This window comes from Marmota marmota, unplaced genomic scaffold (assembly GCF_001458135.2).
Source record: "Marmota marmota marmota unplaced genomic scaffold, marMar, whole genome shotgun sequence".
Lineage (NCBI taxonomy): Eukaryota > Metazoa > Chordata > Mammalia > Rodentia > Sciuridae > Marmota > Marmota marmota.
The window spans coordinates 22,999,110-23,010,916 of NW_025999869.1; the positions used below are offsets into that span (position 1 = coordinate 22,999,110).

At 40.5% G+C, this 11,807-nt stretch overlaps 1 long non-coding RNA gene across 1 annotated transcript; it reads left to right on the forward strand.

Moving 5' to 3' along the window:
* Positions 1-1,115: 1,115 nt before the first annotated feature.
* On the forward strand, positions 1,116-4,415 carry LOC125610680. Its single transcript, XR_007340676.1, has 2 exons — positions 1,116-1,821; positions 4,237-4,415. It is a non-coding gene; the product is annotated as an uncharacterized LOC125610680 (long non-coding RNA).
* The last annotated feature ends 7,392 nt before the right edge of the window (positions 4,416-11,807 follow it).

The window sequence follows — 11,807 nt, forward strand, 5'->3', positions numbered from 1 at the left end:
CGCCGCCGCGCGCCGCCGCGACGCCGAGCCGGCGGGGAGGGGTCGCAGCGAGCAACAACCCTCTCGGCCTCCGCCCCCCCCCCAACGTTCTGGGGAAACGGGCTGGAGTGGGGCGCACGGGCGACGAGCAGTCGTCACCCACCCCACCAACGCGCAACCCTTACCTCCGCGCGACCCGGCGGTCTGGGTTTTATTGCTAGGCAGGCTCAGGTGGGAGCGAGTCGCAGTCACTTGTCTGAGGAGTTGCAAAAGCTGATGGGCTGAGTGCCCACTGAGCGCCCACCCGCCGTCGGACCTAGTTTGAAGAACTGGCAGCCTGTGGGTGCCACATCTGCGATCCAGTGAGGGAGCCATAAGGGTCTACCTAGGTTCTGCAAAGTAGTGCCCAGATCTTTTGGGGATGCATCAGGTCAGGTCTGGGGCTGCACAAGGTCGCAGAAGCTTCATGTGGTCCTGGGCTGCCAAATGTGGTCCCCAGTTATAAGCATGCCACATGAAGTCACAGGCAGCCACATGGAATCACGGATGTCGCATGAGTTCAGAGACTTTCATGGTCTTCATACACAACAGTGTGGAGCACATGAGGTCTCAAGCCCTTCATTAACTACTATGAAAGGCCATACAGCCACTCAGTCTCAAATGGTCCCACAGCTGACTGAGGTTTGGACATCATTTCAGTGCCTGAGACTAAAAGGAGGAAGCCCAGTTGCATAGTTTTTTTGAAATAAGAGCAAGCATCCTGATAGGGCCTCAGACATTTACACCTCAATTTCAGGATCACCTCCTCCCAAAGGTCTTGCTTCTCAAACATGCTAAGTCTACTAAGCTTCCAGCACCGAGGACAGCGCTCAGGCAGCCCTGCCCTCTCCACAGGCAGCCCTATCAACCCTGGAACCAGTTAAGAACCCAGGAAGAAAAGGGTAGGAAACTAGAGAACAGATATCAGAAAGCTGATGGTGGACAGATGAGACCACTTGCCTTGTGTGCATGTAAGCCCACAACTTAGCAGGTAGGTGTGGGGACCTATATCCATAGCATGAGTATCTGGCATGTGTGCACCCAGGTCTGTCCGTGTGCAATTTATAAAGGCACAAGTCTGCAGATGTGTCACTTTCAGTCTTTAAAATAGAATCTTTTCACAGGCTCTGGATCCTGGGAGAGCTGCTCTTGCTTGAACTCAGGCGCAGCCTGGCAAGGACTTTGCTGAAATCTCAAACTTGGCAGGGTTCCTCCAAGAGGTGTCAGAGGCTGTGTGACAGGATCCCTCCCAGCAGGTGACACAGTTGTCAGAATCCCTCCCCCAACACCACACTCCCACTGGCAGCAGACTAACTGAAGACCCAGAGGTTATCAGGACACTCAGGAGAAACCAGAAGACTGGGCAGAAAGAATGTATCTCCCCAAATCAGATTAGCCTAGGGATTTTGGCAGACAATTTCTCCTTAGGCCAGGGAACCAATAAAGTGTTTCTTCACAGAGTAAGGGGCCCAGGATCAGGCAGAAGTCACAGGCACTGAGAACTGCAGGAGTGCTCCAAGCCCCTGGGTGGCTCCTGGCAGCCTCCTCTCCAGAGTGATGTCATGGGACACATTTAGCCTGGCCTCCTGCAGAATGTCGCATCCGGTTACTTTTCCTACAGATGTCTCTGCTCCTTGCGAATTTTTTGATTCAAAAACCTATGTAGGAGCTGTGACTGATTACAGCTTAACTGAGTATTTTTCTGTTTTCCTGAGTATGACTTGGCTTCTCCTGAGGGATGGAAACAGGAAGGTCCTGTGCCTGGCTGTGGGATCATGGCCAGGTCTCTCTCCTCTCCAGTGGGTAAGGAGATTCATTCTTTTCTGTCCTGGGTTCCCAAGGTCTCCTTCCTTCTTTGTGGGTTCTCCATTCATGGACCATCTATGGGCAGCTGTGACTCTGAGGCTTCTAGACTTCTTGAGTGCCACAGTCATGGAACCCAGCAGGAAGGAACCCAGAGTCATGCTGTAGGGTGGAGGGAGCAGGCGGCCTCTTAGACATTCCTCTTGGTCAGCAACAATGGTGGGCAACTCTGTTCACACTTATTTCCACCCACACTAGCATCTTTGAGGGCTAGCAATTGTTTTCAACCCTAGCTCAGGGTCTGGCCCAGTGAGTACAGAGACCACTATCCCTTTTGGCAGGGCAGAACATCTGCTCAGGCCACAGAGCAGTTCTGGCCTCCTCCTATCCATTCACTCTTTTAGCTTATGTCCACCTCTAGGTACCCTTTGTCTGGCCTCCTGCTGGAACTTGGAGGCAGGTAAGACAAATCAGAAACAACAATAGCCGTAGTCTAGCATGGTGAGCTTGGTGACAGAGGACTGATCCTATTCTAACCAGGGCAAGGTCTCCTAGTGGAGGAAATATTCAACTTGAACCATAAATATTTGTGTGAGAGTTTGCCAGGCTTCAAAGTGGGGCAGAGTATACCATTTCTAGACCTGTGTCTGTTTCTGTCATGCCATGCAGCCCTGGGTAAGCTTCTGCCCCTTTCTGTGTTCATTGGTACAAGGAAGTGCTGATCCAGAGACTTCAAAACCCATTAGGCAAGACTCTGCTGCCTTTTTTATCATCACAGTTGAATGGTCACCCTCTAGGCCTGAAAGACACAGTGTCCACTGCATTCTGTCTGTTAGTGGCTCTAAGAAACAGCGTAAGATGAGCTCAGCCATTATGGGTTCAGGTTTTCCTGCTCCTACGACATCTGAAATATTTTTCTTCTCTGACATTGTCGGGGGGCTCAGTTATTTGTATCTCCCAGGCCTTTTTGAACACTTATATTTTGTTAGTGTCTCACATTGTAATTATATCTTTCCAATGAAGCTCAGAAAATTCTCTTTTTCAGCCTCTCTTAGGCTGGCCCTTCCTAAGGATCTTAGAATTTTTCAGTGTGAGATGCCTCCATGAGTCTTTGATCCCAAAGCTTGTAATATAGTGCTATATATAGCAATATAGTGCTATATTCTATATTCAATATAGAAATAAGGGCAGCCATCTTATTAGCACAAGGATGGTAGCAGAAGCAATGGTTGACAGATGATTCTGGGAATTATTACTGAAAGATGAAATTTGAGGCTCTTTCTTTCTTTCTTTCTTTCAGTACCAGGGATTATTGAACCCAGGGGCACTTTACCACTGAGCCACATCTCCAGCCCTTTTTTATTTTGTTATTTTGAGATAGGGTCTTACTAAGTTTCTTAGGACCTCATCAAGTTGCTAAGGTGGGCTTTGAATTTGTAATCCTCTTGCCTCAGCCTCTCTTGTTGCGGGGATTACAGGCATGAGCCATCACACCTGGCTTGAGGCTGTTTCTTGAGCCTTCCCAAAATGCTGTGAACCACCTAGCGCTCTTTATTTAGCATGCTCCTTTTCTGCTTAAAACAGTCATTTAATAGGATTTTGTTTTTTAGGGTCCAGAACTCAGATTGACATCCTCACTGTCTCACTGCTAAGCCCTCTAGAGTTTGTGGCTATAGGGTTAGGGACACAGCACAACACATCTCCTGTCCCCATAACTGCATACACTAGTAATTGGAGGCTCTGGCTGGTGAAACCAGATCTTTGCTCTCCTTTATTTTGACAACCACAAATCTAGAGAACTGATCCCAAATCTTGAAATTCAGCAAAGAATCTACTCAAGATAGCTGCCCTGTCTAGAGCAAAGGCTTTGAAGACAAGATGAAATGGTTGGAGACTGGTAAACACTCAATGCATGGACCCCAACCAAAGATTAATAACATTTTTCAATTTGGAAAATATAGAAAAAATATGAATTGAAATCACTTGTATTCTATCCCCCAAAGATAATAACCAATACAATTTTGCATATTTTCTGATAACAATAGCATCTCACATTTATATAGTGTTTAGTATATGCCAGGCATTATTTCTAGACACTTTACATGTTATGGACTGGCTTGTGTTCCTCTCAATTCAGATGTTGAAGCCCTAACCCTCAATGTGACTGTATTTAGAAATAGAGACTTTAAGGACACAATTAAGGTTAACTGAGTTCATAAAGGTGGAACACTAATACAAAAGAACTATTGTGGGCTGGGGATGTGGCTCAATCGGTAGCTCGATCACCTGGCAAGCGTGTGGCCCAGGTTGGATCCTCAGCACCACATACAAACAAAGATACTGTGTCCGCTGATAACTAAAAAACAAATATTAAAATTCTCTCTGTCTCTCTCTCTCTTTAAAAAAAAAAAAAAGGACTATTGTCCTGATAAGAAGAGACACCAGGAATAAAGGTCACGTGAGGACACCAAGGGAAAGAAGTCATCTGCAAGCCCAGGAGAAAGGTCTCAAAAGAAACCAACTCTGACATCACACTGATTTTGGATTTCCACCCTCCAGATATGTGTGTAAATAAAATTTTTTTGTTTAAGCCACCCAGTCTGTGGTATTTTATTATTAAATTTCTAGCAGAACAAGACAATATGCTAACACATTTAATGCATAAACATTGTTTTCTATCCTTGTATTGCACAATTTAATAAGTGTTTATTAAATGAATGAATGAATGGTAGATACTGTTATGGTTGAGATCTGGACTCTCCCCCAAAGACAGTTCATGTGTTGACAGCTTGGTCCCCAATGCAGCAATATTCAGAGGTAGCAATATGCAGAGCAGTATTTACTTGCTTTGGGCAAGTGACTATATCTAACCTCATCAATCTATTAATATATTCATAATTTATATGGATTTAGAAGGTAGTAGAAACTGTAGGAGGTGGGCCTAGTTAAAGGGAGTAGATCCTTGGGAACTAGACTATGGGCTAAAAACCTCTCAAACTGCAAGCCAAAATAAATCTTTCCTCCTTTAAGTTGATTTTTTCAGGTATTTTGTCATAGTGACAAAAAGTTAACACAAATATTGTTTATTCAGTACCATATGCTTTTTAAAAACTTGACAATTAAGTATTTCTCCCATACTATTACTTAATTACATTTTTAAAATAGACATGTGATATTAACAGTAAATGTTGCGTCCCCACAGTACTAGGCACTGTTCTAGGTTCTGGGAATATAACAGTGAACAAACAAAAAATCTTGCCCACATGGAATGCAATTGTTTCATGGAAATGCCTTTGCCCAACTGTCAGACAGGAATTAGCCCACTTATTTGGGAATGTTTCTTTTAATGAAAATTCTCTGAGAGAGAGTCACAATTAATAAGATCCTTTTCCTTTTAAAAGGCCAATTAACAACTGAAGGGCTTCTGATGCTTCTCTGAACCATGGAAAGACAAAGCATTTTGAAATTGTTCTTAGTCCACTAGGCTGGGAGTTAGTACTGGTCAAGCGGTCAGCACCTCCAGGTTCCTAAAGAAACACCTGTGCATAGGTTCCCCATTCATGCAAGGTCAAGATTTGGTGCAAAATAAACTACATTTTAAATATTTGGAAAATAAAACAAACTAGAAGAAAATAGAGTTGAATGTTATGCCATGTGAGGATGGTAAGGGCTTTTCCTGTACAACATAGAAAGCAGAAACCACAAAGGAAAAGAGGGGTAGATTTGAGCGTCTGACTACATGCAAATTTAAAATGTCTGCAATTTAAAAACCACCATTTAAAAAATCTAAAAGATAAATAGATAACTTGCAAAAAATATTTATGCCACAAAAACACAAAGTTTGATATCTAACCCAAATTAATAAAAACAACAACACCCGAGTTAAAAATGTGAACAGGCAATACAAGGAAGAAGAAATGATTTTCTTTTTTGCCTCACTGCTCACTAAGGTGAAATATAATGTAACTGTCTGAATGTTTGTTCTCCTTCTTCTAGAAACTATGGTAGGTTCTTCTTTCAGAGCCATGTCACAGGGCACTGACCCCAGGGAGAGGAGGGAGAACCTGCATTCCATCAGCCCCTTCACTCATTTGGAAGTTGCCATCACTATTCCCATATGCCCAGAATCCAGTTCCTTTCTCTCAGTGACCTCAACCCCACCAGTCAGGCCAGTTGATTTCTCTTTTAATATTGTTTTAGTTGTAGATGGACAAAACATCTTTATTTATTTTTATGTGGTGCTGAGGATCAAACCCAGGGCCTCACACCTGCAAGGCAAGCACTCTACCATTGAGCTACAACTTCAACCCCAGGCCAGATATTTCTAACAATAAAATCAGAGTGTGGGTGTATCTGAGGGTCTGATATCTGCAAATCCTTATTGAGGACAGTTTGGCAAGATGTGTCCTCCAAATATTCTTATCCTTTGATGACTACCAGTGAGTTTGCTTAGAAATTAACACAAAGAGTGTGGAAATCAGGAATTATTTGTTCCTCAGAATTGTCATTGAAATATTATTTATAGTAATGCCAAGTTGGAAATTTGGCATTAATGCCCAATCACAAGGCTGAAATTTTTTTGTACCTCTACAGTATGGTATACAAAACAGTGATGCAGAAGATTGCATAATGACAGAGAGAGGTTCGTGGTATATATCCAATTGAAAAACAGCAGGTTATGAGAGGATTCAAGATGGCAGATTAGAGGAAGGTTGCATTCCTAGTTGCCTGTGGCTTGAGATTCAAGCCTTAGGAGTACTGCTTCTCAGAGACCTGGGTGAAAGAGGGATTTCACTAAAATTCAATATTGGAGATTCAGAGTATCTTAGAGACTCATTTGGGTACATTTGCTCTGTTTCACAACTGGCTGCAGAGAGCTGAAGCAGGAGCTGTTTTAAGGTGGCCACAGCTGCTTCTGTGGGAATCAGGAGATCAGAGCAAACACTGCCATACTCTACCAATAAGTGCTTACCATGTGGCCTATGGGGAACATAGCAGAACATGAATGAAACAGGCACAGAGAAGAATTTATCCAGGGGGACTAAAGCAAACGTGAGCCCAACTTGCTTCTCCTTGGACTCTGGTGGCTCATGTGACCAACTAAAATGGGTTAGAAATCTGAACAGATGGGTGTGAATACATTCAGAGATTAAGCCTGGGAAGACTGTATTCTTAGGCAGCAGAGTGTTTGGAGGATTGGCTCTCTTGCCCCATGAATAGAATTTTTGTGAGATTTCTGAGAGCCAGACTCCTGGCAGATATCTGAAATTGCCAGGTCTTAGAAATATGTTGATCTAATCTCTCCAGAGCAGATACTACCCAAAACCCCTGTGGACTGATAAGTCCTAAGTCCCACCCACCAGAACTCCCTCCACATAACTGTTAAGCAACCCCACACTGGAAGTCCATCCATCTGGTTCATGCAGACTAAACTTCAAGTGATAGTACTTCCCATTCCATATTACCTCATACTGGTAAGAAAGGAAGCTGAAACTTATTTCAATCAGCTTCAATATTAAGCCATTCCAAATGGCAGCTCTGAGAGCAACACAAAAAGAGAAAGGGATTAACAACCCCCACTCATGCTCTTGTTGTCAGTAAAGAGTTAATTAAGAAATGAAAAGATATTTGGGTAGAGCACAGAGGCCCATACCTGTAATCCCAGTGGCTCTAGAGGCTGAGGCAGGAAGATCATGAGTTCAAAGCCATCCTCAGCAACTTAGCAAGGCCCTAAGCAACCTAGTGAGACCCTGTCTCAAAATAAAATACAAAAAGGGGGCTGGGGATGTGGCTCAGTGGTTAAGCACATACTAGGATTTAATTCCGATTACCTAAACAATGAAACAAACAAACAATCAAAAAAGATTAACTAAAAAAGACTAAGACTCAACTATTTTATTATGTTTTCAGGAGATGCATTTTCCACATAAAGACAGCCACTGGCTGAAAGTGAAAGGATAGTAATTGATATACTATGAAAATGGCGTCCCCAAACAAGTAGGAGTAGCTGTTCTTATGTAAGACAAAGCAAACTTGAAATCAAAATTAAATCAAAAGAGACAAAGAAGGTAATTTCATACTGATAAGTGAAACAATCCAACAAGAAGATACAGCATCAATATTTATGTCTTAAACATGGGTTCAAGTAATGATATAAAAGAGACACTGCTCAAATTGAAGCCTCAGATAGACCTCACTACAATAATGATGGGTGATTTCAACCTCTCTCACCATTGGATAGATTATCCAGACATGGTTAAGACTCTTGGAAGCTGGGTGCAGTGGTGCATGCTTGTAATCCCAGTGGCTTGGGAGGCTGAGGCAGGAGGATTGCGAGTTCAAAGCCGACCTCAGCAACTTAGTGAGGCCCTAAATGACTCAGTGAGATCCTGTCTCTAAATAAAATACAAAAAGGGCTGGGATGTGGCTCAGTGGTTAAGTACCCATGGGTTCAATCCCTGGTGCACCACCACCAACAACAAAAAGACTCTTTGGACCTGAAAAATATTATAAATAAAATGGATTTAACAGCCATCTATAGGATATTTTGTCCAACAACAGCTGAATACACTGTCTTCTCAGTGGCTCATGGAACCTTCTCCAAAGTAGATCACATTTTTTTTGTGGCCTACAAAGCAACTTTTAGAAAATATGAAAAAAATGTTGATATAATTTCTTGCATCTGATCAGATCATAATGGAATAAAAGTAGAAATCAACACAACAAAACCCTACAGAATCTATAGAAACACATGGAGATTGAACAATAATACATTTTTGAATGATGAAAGAGTGATTGACAAAATCAAGGAAGAAATTTAAAAATTCTGACTTAAATGAGAATGGTGATATAACACAGCAGAACTTTTGAGACATTATGAAGGCAGTTCTAAGAGAAAAGTTTTTAACTCTGAGTGCCTATAAGAAAATCAGGAAGATCCCAAATAAACAACCTAATGATGCATCTCAAGGCTCAAACTAATCAAAAGAAAAAGAAAATCCAAATTAATAAAATTAGAGATGAAAAAGGAGAAATAATCACAGATATCACAGAAATCCAGTGGGTCATTATAGACTATTTTGAAAATATATACTCCAATAAATTGGAAAACTTCAAAGAAATTGAAGAAATTGAAACATTTCTACTTGTATACAATACAAACTGACAAAACTGAATCAGAGGACACAGAAAACCTAAACAGACCAATAACTAATAATGACATAGAAGAAGTAATTAAAAGCCTTCCAACAAAGGAAAGCCCAGGACCAGATGGATTCTCAGTTGAATTTTCCAAACCTTTAAAGAAGGCAACACTCCTCAAATTATTCCATGAAATAGAAAGGGATGGAACACCTTCAAATTCATTCTATGAAGCCAGTATCACACTCATACCAGAATTAGATAAGAACATACCAAGGAAAGAAACTACAGAGCAATATACCCAATGCATTTAGATGCAAAGATACTTAATAAAATATCAGCAAAGCATGCTCAACAACATATTAAGAAGAATGTACTCCATGACCAACTTGGTTTTATTATAGAGATGCAAGGATGGCTTAATATATGCAAATCAATAAATGCAATTCATCACATAAATATAATTAAGGTAAAAAATTACTTAGTCATTATTAGATGTAAAGAAGGCCTTCAACAAAATTCAGCACTCATTCATGATAAAAACCCTGAAGACACTCTGATAGAAGGAACCTTCCAACATCATAAAGGCTATACATGAAAAACCCAAGGTCAACCTCATAGTAAATGAAGAAAAACTAAAAGCATTTCCTTTAAAACCCGGGACAAGACAGAGATATTCCTATTTAATACAATGCTATCATTGTATTAAATACATTTAATACATTCTTATCATTCTTATTTAATACAATGCTAGAAATTCTAGCCAGAGCAATTAGGAAAGAGAAGGTAATAAAAAGGATAAAAATAGAAAAGGAAAAATTCAAATTATCACTGTTTACAGATGATATAATCTTATACCTAGAAGATCCATAAAACTCCAAAGACTACTAGAGCTAATAAATAAAGTTGGCAAAGTAGCAGGTTACAAAATCAACATACAAAACCAATAGCTTTTCTATATACCAACAATGATCTGCTGAGAAAGAAATCAGGAAAATAATTTCACTCACAACACCCTCAAAAACATACCTAGGGGGTCAGGGGTTGTGGCTCAGCAGTAGAGCACGTGTGTAGCATGTGTGAGGCCCCGTGTTTGATCCTCAGCACCATGTGAAAATGAATAAAAAAAAAACCAGAATAGCCAAAGCAACTTCAAGCCAAAAAAAAAGAATGCTGGAGGCATCAAAATACCTGGCTTCAAATTATTCTACAGAGCTATAGTAACAAAAACTGCATGATACTGACATAAAAAACAGATACATAGACCAATGGTACAGAATAGAAGACACAGAGACAAACCTACAAATTTACAGTTGTCTCATTCTTGACAAAGATGCCAAAAACATACATTGGAGAAAAGACGGCCTTTTTACCAAATGGTGCTGGGACAATTGGTTAACTCAAAATGGATTATAAAGTCCTAGAAATCAGACCAGAAAACTATCCAACTCCTAGAAGATAATGTAGGGTCAACCCTCCAGAGTATAGGTATAGGTAATGACTTTTTCAATAGGACCCCTAAAGCTCAGGAAATAATGCCAAGATTAATAATAGGATGGCATCAAATTAAATTAAAAAACTTCCTCACAGCAAAGGAAACAATTAGGAATGTGAATAGAGAATCTACAGAATGGGAGAAAAATCTGCTAGCTACACTTATGACAGAGGATTAATATCAGAATATATAAAGAACTCAAAAAACTTTATACCCCCAAAATTAAATAACCCAATTAGTAAATGGACAAATGATTTAAACATACACTTCTCAAAAGAATAAACACCAATGGCCAACAAATAAATGAAAAAAAATGTTCAACATCATTAGTAATTAGGAAAATACAAATCAAAACTACACTGAGATTTCATCTCACATCAGTCAGAATGGCAGTCATCAAGAATACAAATAATAATAAATTCTGGAGAGGATGTGGAGACAAAAGTACACTTTTACACTGTTGGTAAGATTGTAAATTAGTGTAACTACTATGGCAAACAGTACTGAGGTTCTTCAAAAGCCTAGGCATGGGACCACCATATGACCCAACTATACCACTCCTTGGTATTTGTCCTAAAGAACTGAAGTCACCATACTGCAGTGATACATGTATATCCACGTTAATAGGCGCACAATTCACAATAGCCAAACTATGGAATCATCTTAGGTGTCTATGAATAGATAAATAGATAAAAGAATGTGGTAGATATAAACAATGGAGTTCTATTTAGCTATGAAGAAAAGTAAAATTATATCATTTGCAGGAAAAAAGATAGACCTCGAGACTATTATATTAAGTGAAATAACTTAAACTCAGAAGGTCAAGGGTTGTACATTTTTCTCTCACATATGGAAGCTACAGAGAAAAAAGGAAAAGTGCGGGGGGAAATCTCATGAAAGTCAAAGGGAGGTCAGTAGAGGAAAGGGACTAAGAGTTGGGAGGTGGGAACGAAGGGGAAGTGCTAGGGAGTGATATTGACCAAATTATATTATTATTGTGTGCATGTCTGAATATGTAACAACAGATACCATTATTATGTTTTACTATAATGCACCCATTCAAAAATGTGGGGAAAAAAAAAAGAAAATTCAGCATTATTTCTATTATGTTTAAAAGCATTTACATACTTTTAGCCCACCGCCAGCACAGGCTTCATAAATGAAGGTCCAGAAATCTCTAGGGAGTTTTGATTTAAAGAGACAGACTCTACCTTTAAACCAGCTCCAGGACTGCTCCTCCTAGCTCCAGCCTCCAGCTACCTATTATGGTAGTGAGGTGAGAGAGAGAGAGAGAGAGAGAGAAAGAGAGAGAGAGAGAGAGAGAGAGAGAGAGAGAGAGAGAGAGAGAGAC